The following is a 6,212-nucleotide window of genomic DNA, read 5'->3' on the forward strand; positions in this document are numbered from 1 at the left end:
CAACTAGGTGAGTACAACTTAGGCAATACAAGTTTGAATGTAGGTTACCAGAAAACGAGAGTGCTCCCCCCCCCCCCCCGCACGACACATGACTGAGCCAAACCTTCCCTCTGGCACAACCTGTTCTCACAGCCCACTCAGCCACACCCACCTCCACCAACCACACCCTCCCCCCCCCCAACCACACCACGGTACCAACACCCACAGCTCAACAGACCCACTAACACCGCCCCCCCCCCGCTCTCTTACCATTACATCCAGACTCTAACCCCACCACATCTACCCCACCACATCTACCCCACCACATCTACCCCCACCACATCTACCCCCACCACATCCACTCCCTCCCTCACAACACCTCCCCCTCACAACAACCAGCTTCAGTGCTACCCCTTCCCACCCCTGCCCCATCACCAACAGACCCCCTCCCCCCCTCCCCCCTCCCACGTGCTCCCCACACACACACACACACAAGACACACGAGGACTAACGGAGTACATAACAACGCAGATAATGTGAAAGAGAGGAAACTAATCCGGACACGGTGCAGTAGTGGAGAAAAAATCTTCCATGATTGATAACGCTGTATCTGTCCCCCAGGGTGAAGCAGACCAGGTACTCAAGAGGAGATGATGAGCCCCGGAGCTGAAGCTCGGCCCTGCACACATTATAGAGGCCAACATTATGCAGAGGTTTAGATTACGCAGTTCAGTTTTGGTCGCCGTACTCTAGAATGGATGTAAATTCACTAGAACGTGTCCAGTGTAGGATCTCTTGACGTTATCTTGAGATGATTTCGGGGCTTTTTAGTGTCCCCGCGGCCCGGTCCTCGACCAGGCCTCCACCCCCAGGAAGCAGCCCGTGACAGCTGACTAACACCCAGGTACCTATTTTACTGCTAGGTAACAGGGGCATTCAGGGTGAAAGAAACTTTGCCCATTTGTTTCTGCCTCGTGCAGGAATCGAACCCGCGCCACAGAATTAAGAGTCCTGCGCGCTATCCACCAGGCTACGAGGATGACAAAGTTAATCCCACAAATTAGAATCCTGTCATATGAAGAAAGATTAACAAAGCTTAAATTGCATTCTCTAGAAAGGCGAAGAATTGTGGGTGACATGATAGAGGTTTACAAGTGGATGAATGGTCATAACAAACGGGATACTGATAGGGTATTAAAAGTATCAACACAAGACAAAACACGAAACAATGGGTATAAATTGGATAAGTTTGGATTTAGGAAAGACTTGGGTAAACACCTGGTTCGGTAACAGGGTTGTTGATCTGTGGAACCAATTACCACGTAACGTGGTGGAGGAGGGGTCCCTCGATTGTTTCAAGCGCGGGACTTGGACATGTTCATGAGTTGGATTGGGTGGTTATAGATAGGAGCAGCCTTGCAGGAGTCAATAGGCCTTCTGCAGTTACCTTTATTCTTGTGTTCTTAACATACACAAACATGAGTACAAACAACAAACACACACACAAACTCCCCCCCCCTGCCCCCGAGGCTAGATAGGAGATATTTGACCGTTCTGTCAATGTTTTACGAAGTCTCTCAAGCATTACCGGGAGCCTCTCAACTTGGAGTGCCAACTTGGAGTGCCAACTTGGAGTGCCAACTTCTCAAGGGTCTCCCTCAATTTCAGCTCCGTTTACTCGCACGGTCAAAGACAGTCGTGAGCCTTCTTAATTATTATATTGTATTTTGAGATGAGAGAAATTTACTGAGTACTCAATTTAATGAGAATGAGGAAAGGCTGCGTGAAATGCACCTGATGCTGCTGGAAGACAGAAGAGTAAGAGGAGATATGATCACTACCTACAAAATTCTCAGAAGAATTGACAGGGTAGACAAGGATAAACTGTTTAACACGGGTGGTACCCGAACAACGGGACACAGGTGGAAACTGAGTACCCAAATGAGCCACAGGGACGTTAGAAAGAACTTTTTCAGTGTCAGAGTAGTTAACAGGTGGAATGCATTAGGCAGTGATGTGGTGGAGGCTGACTCCATACACAGTTTCAAGTGTAGATATGATGGAGCCCCCCATAAGTAAAATGGGGGCCTGTCCGGGATATCCGATTCTAGGATATAGGATATCAGGATCTCATTCCGGACCTCTCGCAGGATTTCATTCTGCAAGATTTCCTTTCAGAACTTAACCAGTAACTCCTGTTGTTCAGGCCATTGATAATATAATCATAGTGTTCAGGATTAAGTTTTGGCCCGGTTAGACTGAGCCCTATTTATTTCCTAGGAGTGAATGTCGGTCTCATATTTACTGGAGACGTTTTGAGAATCTGTCTGTGCACATGATTCAGCTTGCAGACCCGAGTTACTCAGATTCCTGAGTAGGCTCAGGAATCTGCACACCAGTTGATTGACAGTTGAGCGGCGGGACCAAAGAATCAGAGCTCAACCCCCGCAAGCACAACTAGATGAGTACCACTAGGCAAGTACACACACACAGTACAAGGCAGAACAAGGTACCCAGGACTAGAACGAACGCCCCCCCCCCCCCACCACAGGATCACCAAACACCCGCCATCATCAACATATGCAAAACTACCAAATATGAGAACAACATCTACAAACCTGGGCGGTCTCAGAGACCTTCAGAATATGGCACAGTTCCCATGTGAGGTCCATTCTGGCTCCGCGCCTTCCAATACCCACTTATACATAAAACCAAACTTGAGAACTGCCGCGGTAAGCCGTGGGGGTCGTATCTGCGCTGTGAGGAGCCGAGTGAGGCAAGTGACCTTCACTATACTGTACGGGGGGGGGGGGTCACTGTTATAACCTCATAGATGGTTTGGGGACAACTGATGAAGTGAGTAAAGTGGAGGTGTTCACTGTAGCGAGACAGGGTGGAACATGTGGAGGTGTTCACTGAGGCGAGACAGGGTGGAACAAGTGGAGGTGTTCACTGTAGCGAGACAGGGTGGAACAAGTGGAGGTGTTCACTGTAGCGAGACAGGGTGGAACAAGTGGAGGTGTTCACTGTAGCGAGACAGGGTGGAACAAGTGGAGGTGTTCACTGTAACAAGACAGGGTGGAACAAGTGGAGGTGTTCACTGTAACAAGACAGGGTGGAACAAATAAACATAGTCACGTGAAAGCGTACAAACAAGGATGGTAGAGCAGATAACAAGAACAACAAGACTCACACAGCCAGAGAACAGCAAGACTCACACAGCCAGAGTACAACAAGACTCACACAGCCAGTGAACAACAAGACTCACACAGCCAGTGAACAACAAGACTCACACAGCCAGTGAACAAGACTCACACAGCCAGTGAACAAGACTCACACAGCCAGTGAACAAGACTCACACAGCCAGTGAACAACAAGACTCACACAGCCAGTGAACAAGACTCACACAGCCAGTGAACAACAAGACTCACACAGCCAGTGAACAAGACTCACACAGCCAGTGAACAAGACTCACACAGCCAGTGAACAAGACTCACACAGCCAGTGAACAACAAGACTCACACAGCCAGTGAACAAGACTCACACAGCCAGTGAACAACAAGACTCACACAGCCAGTGAACAAGACTCACACAGCCAGTGAACAAGACTCACACAGCCAGTGAACAACAAGACTCACACAGCCAGAGAACAACAAGACTCACACAGCCAGTGAACAACAAGACTCACACAGCCAGAGAACAACAAGACTCACACAGCCAGTGAACAACAAGACTCACACAGCCAGTGAACAACAAGACTCACACAGCCAGAGACCAACAAGACTCACACAGCCAGTGAACAACAAGACTCACACAGCCAGTGAACAACAAGACTCACACAGCCAGAGACCAACAAGACTCACACAGCCAGAGACCAACAAGACTCACACAGCCAGTGAACAACAAGACTCACACAGCCAGAGAACAAGACTCACACAGCCAGAGACCAACAAGACTCACACAGCCAGAGACAACAAAAGTTTCACTGCCACTGTGGGCGACAAACAGTATTCAGTTACATCACTAAACTATATAAACACATGGAAGTATAATAGAAATATACAACTTAGGTGTTAATTATACCAAAACAAAATATATCACTCAACTCGATATAACTTGAATAAGTTTAGCTTCAGGAAAGACCTGGGTAAATACTGGTTAGGACATAGTGGTGTTGATTTACGGAAGAAATTATCGCGTAACATAGTAGACGTGATGTTGCTGGATTGTTTCAAGCGCAGGTTAGACATTTACATACATGAGTTCGGGTGGACATTTGTAAGGAGCTTCCTTGTATGGCCTAAAAGTTATGGTTTTATGATAAATTACATGCAGGGAGAGTCATTGTATTAAACAATTGATAGCTGTAAAGGCGGGGCTTAGGAGCTGAAACTGAACCCAGTATGCACATCAATCATGTGGAGGTTCGGGGATCAACGTCCCTGCGGCCCGGTTGTCGACCAGGCCTCCCGGTTGCTGGACTGGTCAACCAAGCTGTTGGACGCGGCTGCTCGCAGCCTGACGTTTGAGTCACAGCCTGGTTGATCGGGCATCTTATAGAGGTGTTTCAAGAGTTCTCTCTTGAACACTGTGAGGGGTCGGCCAGTTATGTCCCTTATGTGTAGTGGAAGCGTGTTGAACAGTCTCGGGCCTCTGATGTTGATAGTTCTCTCTCAGAGTACCTGTTGCACCTCTGCTCTTCAACGGGGGTATTCTGCACATCCTGCCATGTCTTCTGGTCTCATGTGGTGTTATTTCTGGGTGCAGGTTTGGGACCAGCCCCTCTACTATTTTGCAATAAATGCAAGAGCTGCATTTATGATACATGTGTATTGATGGAGTACAATCACTGGTAGGTTGGATAATACCATCTTATTTATCTTGCTTGTTGCCCGGCGCCTTGTTCTTGAAACCCATAATTGTTTTATGGACCTCTGCAATGGTTATGTGTTTCATAAGGTGGCAGTCATCGCGTATGTTGTTAAGGTCTATTGTTTGCGTCTGGAGTAGTGCTGCAGCTCTGTTATCGACTTGAGTTGTAATTTCCCTTTCATAATTGGGCAGAAGTTTAAATTTTCTAACGGGTTTATCCTGAATATTTTTTCCCAGAACTTCCTGAATTCCTGTTCTTGTTCTCTCTCCTCATAGAGTTTATTTCCTGAGGCGTCTATGATGTAGGGTGTTTCCTCAGAAGAGCTTCCCATCACGGTCTTTACTTTTTTCCAGAACTTTCCCGGGTTTCTGTAGTCGACTTGGATATTGCTTATTAGGTCATCCCATTGTTTGGTGTACTCTGTTTTGCACAGATCTTGCAGCTCATCTTGTAGTTCCCTTTGTAGTCTTTTGCGCTCATCCGTCCACCCGTGTTGTGTTATGAGTTGTAGAAGGTTGTTATATCTGGTTTGTTGTGTCCTGAGCGCCTCAGTGGCTGGGGGGTGTGGGAGCGTTATAGTGGTGAGCTACGGGAATGTGATCAGTCATGCATTTTTCTATGGTGTTAATCCATGTATTTAACTCAGCGTTTATGCATGATGTTTCCTTTCCATTAAAATCTGTGTCACTGATTTCCTGTGCACTGCTTTTGAACGCTTCCCAGTCAGTTTGTGTATTGAAGTCTTGGTGGTGAGGGTTTCTGAATAGGGTTAGTTGATAGCGTCATTATTATTGGTAGGTGATCGCTTGTGCTCACAGGGCCCCTTTCTATGCGGGTGTTTAGGAAGTGGTGGTTGTTGGACAGTATTATGTCTGGTTTACCACTGTGGCCTTGTCTGACGTATGTTGGGAAGTCTGGGCCCAGGTGGGTTAGATTTCCGTTCCTTATCATATTGTGGATGGCTTCTCCTGCTTGGTAGTTCCTTCCGTGTCCCAGTGTTGTGTGCTTGGCGTTCAGGTCTCCCAGAAAGTAGGCAGGTCTGTTCCTTCTGGTGAGTTTCATGATGTCGGCCAGGGGAAGGTCTTGGTGGTTGGCAACACGTTCCTATGAAGATTATACCCTTCGTAGTTTGGAGTTCAATTGCCAGGAAGTTTTCTTGAAAGTTATTTAGAAATTTGTGTGGAATATATCTCCTTACAGCAATTGCCGCTCCATCGTTGGCCTGGTCTGCTCTGTTGACCTGGTCAATTTTGTAATTGAAGATCTTGATCTTCTCACTTTCCTTTTTTTCATGGCTGTTAATGAGTATTATATCAGGGTCTATTTCTCTGTACAAGTTGCTGAGTTCCAATGTTCTGTG

The sequence above is a fragment of the Procambarus clarkii genome, chromosome 67, assembly GCF_040958095.1.
Source record: "Procambarus clarkii isolate CNS0578487 chromosome 67, FALCON_Pclarkii_2.0, whole genome shotgun sequence".
Taxonomy (NCBI): domain Eukaryota; kingdom Metazoa; phylum Arthropoda; class Malacostraca; order Decapoda; family Cambaridae; genus Procambarus; species Procambarus clarkii.